This window comes from Littorina saxatilis, linkage group LG8 (genome assembly GCF_037325665.1).
Source record: "Littorina saxatilis isolate snail1 linkage group LG8, US_GU_Lsax_2.0, whole genome shotgun sequence".
NCBI classification, from domain to species: Eukaryota; Metazoa; Mollusca; class Gastropoda; order Littorinimorpha; family Littorinidae; genus Littorina; species Littorina saxatilis.
In genome coordinates, this window is record NC_090252.1 from 30163270 (window position 1) to 30172616 (window position 9347).

At 42.7% G+C, this 9347-nt stretch overlaps 1 protein-coding gene across 1 annotated transcript in view; it reads right to left on the reverse strand.

Annotated features, from left to right (window-relative positions):
* The window catches only part of LOC138973266 (protein turtle homolog A-like), a gene marked incomplete in the record, with an annotated part of 385171 nt that overhangs the window by 333320 nt on the left and 42504 nt on the right, over window positions 1-9347 (reverse strand).

Here is a 9347-nt window from a genome sequence, read left to right on the forward strand (position 1 = left end):
CCAAACTGTGCTGCCACAACTTCACTTTGTACAATTTGAGTGACAAGGAGGTTGCATGCTACTTTTGGAATGAGTCTGAGGGAGAAGTCAAAAGCAACAACTTCACATCTTGCATTGTGGACTACCTTGAGTCCACAGTTGATGAGACAACCAACACAATCATAATCTACAGTGACGGCTGTGGGTACCAAAACCGCAATGTGACCTTGGGAAACGCACTTCTTCACTTCGCCAGGGAAAGGTCGTCATCCAAAAGTTTCTTGAGAAAGGTCATACATGGATGGAGGTCGACACTGTCCACTCAGCTATCGAAAACAAACTGAGGAGAAGGCAAATATTTTGGCCAGCCGAATACGTTGAAGTCATCACGTCTGCAAGAGAAAGTCAACCTTACAAAGTTGTCCATTCTTCAAGGACTTTTCTGATCTCAGATACTACCAAAGCATTCGGCCAGGGACAGCGTCTGGGGATCCACAAGTGGTTGATATCCGCTGCCTCAAGTACCTGCCTGACGGTACCCTTCACTACAAGCTCCACTATTCTGATGAGTGGCAGCCTTTGCCACAAAGAAGAAGGAGGGCACGTGGTGATCCCGGTGTCATCAACCAGCTCTACAGAGCACGGCTGCCAATCAAAGACACAATTAAAGTGGCAGCACCTTCAGCAACTCAAGGAGGTTCTTCCAGCTGACTACCACCACTATTACGACGGCCTACCTCATGGTCGCTAAACTCTTCAAGACGGCACATGAGTTGTGGTACTGCATTACCACTAGGTGTTCAAGGAACTTTCGATGTCTCTTTGCACTAAGATATATGATGTTTTCAATAATTATCCTGTTTACTAAGCCTTTAAGAAAATGGTTATTATTTTGACTTTTACACATTTATGCAAACAAAGAAGTTATTAATTTATCAGCTTCAGTTCACACTTAGTTTTTGTTGATTAAGAACAACGATTACCAGAAGACTGTAAGGATCCTTTAACTCAAGAACGAAGATAAATTGGTTCGTATCATCAACACACAATCAACGATTATGAGGAAAGAACACATTTGTTTGTACTACGTTCTGGGGCCATTGTTTTCCATGTTATGTATGTGAACTTTTAACATTCTTTATGATATGGCTACATTACAAAACCTTGTAAGTCTTAAAAAATGGTCGTGTTTTAAAACGAAAAACTCGTATCTTGCAATTTTGTTGAATAATGTGCGTTTTACATGCTTGCAATTCTATTTGATTATATACAGAACTTTGTTTGTGTTTCTAAATCATGTGCAAAAAAATTTGGATTTTTTTGATTAAAAGTTATTTTTTGATGACGTTTTTTGTGTTTTTCTCGAAACGCTAAAAATCGAGTTACGAGGTTTCAATCGGACAAGGACGATTTGGAGCGAGTTTTGGCGTCAACTAAGGTGACTCGAGTCGAACCGGAGGTCGCAAAAACTCGGTCCGGTACGACTGGAGTGACGTCACCGGTTAACCAACTTTCAACCTTGCTTCCTGCGTAGGGTCTCTCCAGTTCCAAGATGGCTGCCAAGGCGAGGTGAGAAACTTCTGCAAATATTTTTTGACAAAGTTACGGATTGTGAGAAGACATTTGTTGTAAATCACTTAGCCTTTCAAAAATTAAGGATACTGGGTTGGATACTGTCTTGGTTTTCATGCATTTTATTTTAGCAGTGATGTTTATTTTGGGAAGAAATGAGGTCAACAGGAGTTTGGGTGTGATTTCGGCTCAAATGTACTTTAGCGCCCTGAACTTTTACCCGGCTGTTTTGCGCTCGATTTTCACGCTCACTTCTTCATTGACGTTCGAATCGATAGTTCGATGTTTTGGCATTACATTCACATCAACAATAAAACAGTACTGCTTGTTCATCATCGTCGTCCATCAACTCTCCACAACAGTAAATCCGTAACGCGCTTGTCGCCATCTTGTTGCAAGGGACGCGACTGGACACAACCCAACAGCGTTTCCGCGAAGAAAAAAACCAGACATGCGCAGTGACCCTACCGTAGCTCAACCCTGTTGCTCGCGAAAACTCGCTCATTGTGTACAAGGTTTCCACGTGCGGGATTTTGCTGGCTTAGCAAAATCAACTAAAACTGCATAGACTTGTGACGATAGCGATTGGTCGCTGGAGTCATGTGATGCTTTCGACGAGCTTTGGGGGAGACATTGAAACGCCCCATTCAGCATTTACTTTGAGGCGATAAGGTTGTTTCCTGGTCTAAGAGTTGACGGTTTTTTCAACACGTGGTGACATTTTTTTGTCAACGTGCCTGTTCTGCTTGTCCAGTAGGGCTCTTAGGACAACGGAGGAGTGACCGCCTTTCGCTGCAAAATTATGTTTCTGACGACGAGGTCGTCGGGTGTTTCTTGACTGGGTGTTGGAGGATTTCAACGCAGAAGAAAACTCAGTGCAAGGGTTGTGGCTACTAATTCGTCGACGGGCGAAAGCCATACAAGGAAGCGGATTCGCTTGAGGAGAGCTACACATTCATAGGCTGTTGAGGTAATAAATCATTATTAAACGCTGTTTGACGAGTCAATGTTTGTGGAATGAAATACTCTCTGTTGTTCTCTCCAGGATAGCGCATAATATGCTCTTTGTGACGCTAAAAGGATAATCTGTATATGGTTTTTGCAGATATGAAGAGAAGGAGGGAAAATGGCTGATTTGTTGTTTTAAAAGTTCGTTGTGCAGCCCACGTGCTCTATGAAATATGTAAGGGTGACATGTTTAAAGGTGGAGTGTGAAGGGTTGCGTGGAATGTTTAGTGCACCGATGCTTTTTGTTGCAGCCTACTTATCGGTGCTGGAGCTGCTGTATGCTGTAACCGGAACATCACCTGCTGTATGCTGTAACCGGAACATCACCTGCTGTATGCTGTAACCTGGTGTTCTGGTGTTTTGCTGTTGCTGTCGCTGTTCTACCCTTTTGCACACGTACCTTTTCTGGTAATCTGCGGGGAGGACCTTCAGCGACTGAGTGAGGCGCCTGATATCTCCACTGTTCCCTGCTTCGTTCCACGCCAACCGGCACTTCAATCAACGGAGCAGTTGTGGAGATAGACTATTTACGGGTCGCCCACTCAGTGGCAAAAAGCTAAGCGCACCATGTTCATTGCACCCTATATACCACCTAGTCATCTTTCATATTTGTGATTTCATTTGAGTGGTGACAACGTGGGGTGTGTGACACCTGCATTAACTAGCGCGTTTGGCATAACAGCTAACTTTCCTGTCTTTACACGAGATCAGCGTGTTATTATCATTTAATAAACTTTAGCTGGCATTTTGTCAGTTACTTTCCTTACGTCTTTGACGTAAGAACAACGTTTGAAGTGAAGTATCGAGGGAGGTGGCGAGATCGTATATAAACAGGCATCTGAAACTTACACTTTTGTTGATTCTATCTTTTTTGTGTGTGTGACTGCGAGAGTGGATCGTGGTGTGGATAGTCAGTTAGCAGTAATTGACCGTTCATAATCACCTTTTGTGATCTATGAAACGTGACAACCATGAAGGGGGGAAGGGTGGATCGATGGTTGGATGGATAGATGGTTGGACGAATGGATGTATTGGAAAAAGAATGAACGGAGAGAAGACGTAAAAATTAGTTTCTTCTGCCACAGGAGTTGAAAAGGAGGGACGAACAAAGAAGAGAGGGATGATTTTCTTTCTTATTGTATACGGTGGAAGAACATCAGGTAAAACGAACAGGAAAAAAAGAACGTAGGAAGAAAGAATACTCTTATTCAACCGCAAGGGTATGACAGAAGATATAGAAACGAAGGATAGGTTGAATTATAAGGTAAGTCCAAGAGAATATTGTTTCTTTTACTACAAGTCTACGAAAGAAGTAAGGACAGAAGAGAGGAATAAAGCACTGAACAAATAAATAATGTTTTAACGCTGTTACAATACAAGAGTCTAATTCCCGCTTAGATTCCTTCATTTTCAACAGACTATATTTCCCCGGGGTTTTTTTCCTTGGAAAAATGTGAATTGTCGCTTGCTTGCTTGCTTATGAGGCTAGTCGTGAAGGAGAGCAACTGGAAGCTTCAAGCACGCCAGAAGCACGTGAAAATTACACTACCCTTCTTCTGTCCGGCACAGAGTGGTCAAACTTATCCATCACAGTTCTGCTAAAGTATAGAGTAGATACTCAGCTTTACACCCTCACTCGACAAGTCGGTCATTGGAAAATATTTCCAGACTTTTTCACAACTTTTCCTCTTCAAGTAATACCAGTTTATTCTCGACTACATCACAGGTACATTTGAATTCACAGAAATAGAGACGCGTTCAAATCACACAAAGCGGCGCGGTCGCCCATCCACAGTTGTAAGCGATACAATTTGCCACCAGTATACAACGATTTATGTCCTTGAAATGCGAGAATCGAACAGATTTATTGTCCGGTATTGTCGAAGCACGGGAAGAGGGCGTCGATTTGGGAAACTGAAACTTTGGAGAAAAGTGTAGCAAATGGACGAAACTAGTTTAAAAGATTAAAAAGAGTATAGGGCAGTGTAGGGGTCGGAAAGACAGATGCACAGACACAAAGTAAAACACACATAGACAGGCAGACACACACATGTATTCAAAAGTGCAGATCACACCAAGGATGGATTTTAATAGTTCAGAGGATAGAAAGAATGGCAGACAGACAGACTGATTCAAATACTGCCATGCCACGGTTACAAGGGCTCTGGTGGCAATGTTTCAAATGGACGGCTTTGTTCAGGTAGTTAAAAAAACACAATATTGTTGTTGACACTGTCAATAATGCAAAAAATAATTCTTTTATTCGTTTTATACATTCCGTGGACAATATATCAGACATAAACCAGTATCTGAACACACACTTATAAGAAACTCAGGATTGTCGCTTTAACACAAACTCAGGATTGTCGCTTTAACACATACTCGCCCAATAACGACAACAAAATTGACAATTTGACCGGTATGCAAGAGTCAAGGTCAGAGACTTTAGTCCCAGATAAACTGTACCTTTAATCAGGGATGGCCAAATCGTCCGCCCGATCGCCCCCTGGCCAGTAAAAAATCCGCCGGGCTAGAAGAAACCGCCTTGCAGCTCGCTCGGCTGCCCAGTGAACATTCTGGTCAATATCCATAACTGTAGGTTTGTTTGTTTGTTTGCTTAACGCCCAGCCGACCACGAAGGGCCATATCAGGGCGGTGCTGCTTTGACATGTATATAACGTGCGCCACACACAAGACAGAAGTCGCAGCACAGGCTTCATGTCTCACCCAGTCACATTATTCTGACACCGGACCAACCAGTCCTAGCACTAACCCCATAATGCCAGACGCCAGGCGGAGCAGCCACTAGATTGCCAATTTTAAAGTCTTAGGTATGACCCGGCCGGGGTTCGAACCCACGACCTCCCGATCACGGGGCGGACGCCTTACCACTAGGCCAACCGTGCCGGTCTTAACTGTAGGTTATACTATCGAGTTTTAAAGTCATATAAACACAGCAGATGCAGGAACTTCTGCAAATTCATCGCCGTGTTCTAGTGAAGCAAAAACGAGGCTCCTGTGTGTGTCACCTCAGTTTTAACTGTGTAAAGTCAAATTTGTTCTGTGGTATGTACCGGGCCAGTGACATTTCTGGCGGGCTAGTAACTTTCTTGAAGTTACTCACCCGGTTGGCGAGTTAAAATTTTGATATTTGGCCATCCCTGTTTAATGCAGTTTTTTTTCCGGACTAAAATCTCCGACCTCGATTCCTGCGTACCCTGGTGTTCGGCAGTCACATCGTAAGTGTTCACTCTTTCAAGTGCTTCAAAACATAGATCCTGAACTTTCAGATAGCAGGTATACCTCAACTATGAGTAAATGCACGAAATTTGACCTGGGATAATCAATATAATCCAAAGTTTGCTTACAGCGAAAAAACTTTCAAGAATCAAACTACCAGCATTGCAGACTCACATACAGGATACTCAGCAACATTCGCAAGAACTCTGACAGAATTAAGAAAAAATAAGTAAAAAGATTCTCAAGCACAAACCAGCATCAGATCAAGCCTCTTGACACTATGAAACGTTACGGTCTCTATCTCCATTTCACACTGACCCAGTGAATAGGAGAAATTTAACCTCGAATTTCAGATCAATATGTAAGTTCATAAAGTCCTGGCTTGGCCATAAGCCAGGTCCTCGACTCTAGAGAAGCAGAAAGTCGACCGTTTCCAAATCCAGCATCCATGCCAGCCGCAAGTTTAACAGGAGAAATCTATACATAAAGCTGTCAGACTGAGCAAAATAGACATAACACTTACAACCCAAATAGACAGAATCCATGCAGACATCACGGACACGCGACACTTTAGAAATGTCTAGATACACTGCGTTAACTTTGTGCCACTAAAAGCGCAAGCTCCCAAGAGGCCATTACAAATTCCGAACTGGGCAAGAACTCAGACTGTACAAACTGCAACTTTTCACACAAATGGCTCCTGAAAGCACCGTCAGAATAAAAAGTAAACTTTTCATAAATCGTTTGTTTCCTATTCCAATTTCAATGCCAAGGCTAGCTTCCCACACACGATCTACACGAGGCTGATAGTAGCAAACCATTCAGTACAGAACAAGAAGAAAAACGAATTAAAGACTGAAAGATTAAAAAAAAACAAAAAACACTGCGTTAACTTTGTACCACTGAAAGCGCAAGATCCCAAGAGGCCATTAAAGTTTCAAACAGGGCCAAACTCAGACTGCAAAAACTGCAACTTTTCATACAAATGGCTAATGAAAGCAACTCTCGAATTAGACGTAAACTTTTCATAAATCGTCTACTTCCTTTCACAATTTCTATGCCAAGGCCAACTTCCCCCGCACAATCTATACGAGGCTGATAGAAGCAAACCATTCATCAAAGAACAAAAGGAAAACAAATAGAAGACTGAAAGATTTTTAAAAAAAATAAGAAAGGGTAAGTTATAGTTCATAAACACGGCGCAACCTAAATCTGAGTAACGTGTTTTAGGTTGTGTGTGCTTTTTCTTCTCTCAAATTACAGGCCTACTTCAAGTGACAGCTTTTTCCGAACATTGGTGCAGTAGCAGCCATGTATGTCTGAAAGTTGCACTAATTACAGCTAAACAAATTCTGCAATAGTCCAGCATATCATAACATTTCATAATGATATCTGTAAAAAAAAAATATATATATTACAAAAAACATAACTGAAGCTGAACGTAAGGAGCAGTCACTAACTGACCACATCGCACATTTCCGCATAAGACCAAACCTACAATACTGGTGGACGCTGCGCACACACACACACACACACACACACACACACACACACACACACACACACACACACACACACACACACACACTCAAAATCAAACACATACACACACACTCACTCACACGCCCCTGTCTGAGCGATCGAGAAGAAGACTCACACGCCAACGGGGAACTATACAAGAACCCATTAGTTTCTGTATTATTTATAATGAACATGGGACTGAACATTGCAACAACCAAACAAAACTCTTCGTACCCAAATCGATATTACGAGGGCGTAATTCTTCCAAAAGCACGTGTGTTTACAACGGAAGTTGTTGGTCTGTTTTACGGGGATCGTGCATGCGTGAATATCAACGAATGAAATGAGTAAAGCTCACTAGTTGACTACGACAACTATTTTTGTTTATATGCGCTGAGCCGCCACAACGAAGATGGAACGTTGTATTATCATCTTTTTTTTTTTTAACATTTTACAGGGATATTTGATCAATTTCAGAACAATTGGAAGTACAAAAATAAAACGACAAAAGTCATTAATACATTCTGCGTAACGCGGGTGTTTTTCAAGAGTTTCTGTGCATAAACACGCTTACTGTTCTGTTTCTTACAATATGCACTATAACCACCTGAAAAATTTAAGAAAGGCTGTTTAGTGGGGTATGCATTTGTTGCTGAGAGGGAATAGAGAGGGAAACCCTGTCAACCGCCTTCCTTAATCCCTTCCCCTTGCACCCATCTCATATAGATGGAGGGAAGTTGGACGGTTGCATGCTGCGTTCCCCCCTCGCCATGATATCCGAGAGAGGAGGTACAGAATCAGAATCAGAATCAGAATCAGAATTTATTGTCATTAAAGCACAGAGCCTATTGACACATACAAGATACATAAGTACAGGAAAAACAGCAATATAACATAACATACATGAAATACAAAACCAAGTGGAACAGGGTGAACAAAGAGGACCTGAAGATGAGCATAAGTTATTGAGGACAGTTGGAAGACGCATTGCATCTGCGTAGTTGAAAACAATCGTACACATATTTTGCCATGTACTGTCAAACCATCCCTTCCCTTGCACCCGTCTCACAGAGATGGAGGGAAACCAAGGGGATGGTACGCTGAACACTCCTCTTCTTAGACCCCCCCCCCCACCCCTGTCTTAGGGGTAGGGACTAGGGGTAGGGACTAGGGGTGGAGACTAGGGGGAGGGACTAGGGGGAGAGATAGGGGGAGAGATAGGGGGAGGGATGAGGGGGAGGGATAGGGGGTAGTGACTAGGAGGACTGGGGGAGGGATAGGGGGAGCGATAGGGATAGGGGGAGAGATAGGGGGTATAGGGACTGGGTAGAAACATAAAACCCAGAAAACCAAGCACCCTAACAACCCCAAAATCCGTTCAAACTCCGACCCCACAAAAACTAGCGGTGAAGAAACCTGACCCAAGAATCAATGTCCAAGGTCTGAAAGTTTGAAGTGGGGCAAGCAACAAGAGGGTACATAGCACAGCTCTGCTTCACGTGCTGAGAGAACAACTATGCGTCTGGTCTCGGACAGAGACGCTTTCTGCTGGCTTTTATGGGGGATTTCCCGCATTACAAGCCCATTAAGCGCGGCAAAACGAGGGCGTTGGACGAGAATTAGAAATCGACAGACACACCCCAGCGAAACGTGCACAGAACACACCTCACATAAAGTTGCATCCGCCTGCCTAAAATCGCTCTTGGATTATGAAAGATATCGTAAGTGGTGTGCTGATGTCAACTGGCAAAGAGCTTCACTCTTAGAATTAAGAACAGAGAAGTTGCGTCCGCTTGTAATCTCTCTTGGATTATGAAAAATCGTTACTTGCGTACAGGTGATTGGAATAGGGCACATAATTAAGAACAGACAAGATATTAAAGCGACACAAGCAAAAGACACTCCTCATATAATGTAATGTCTCTTGTTCTTAGAATTAAGAAAAGAAAAGACATTATAAAGCGAAAACAACAACAAAATGCACGCCTCACATAAAGCTGCTCCTCTACACAACTAATAGCAAGATC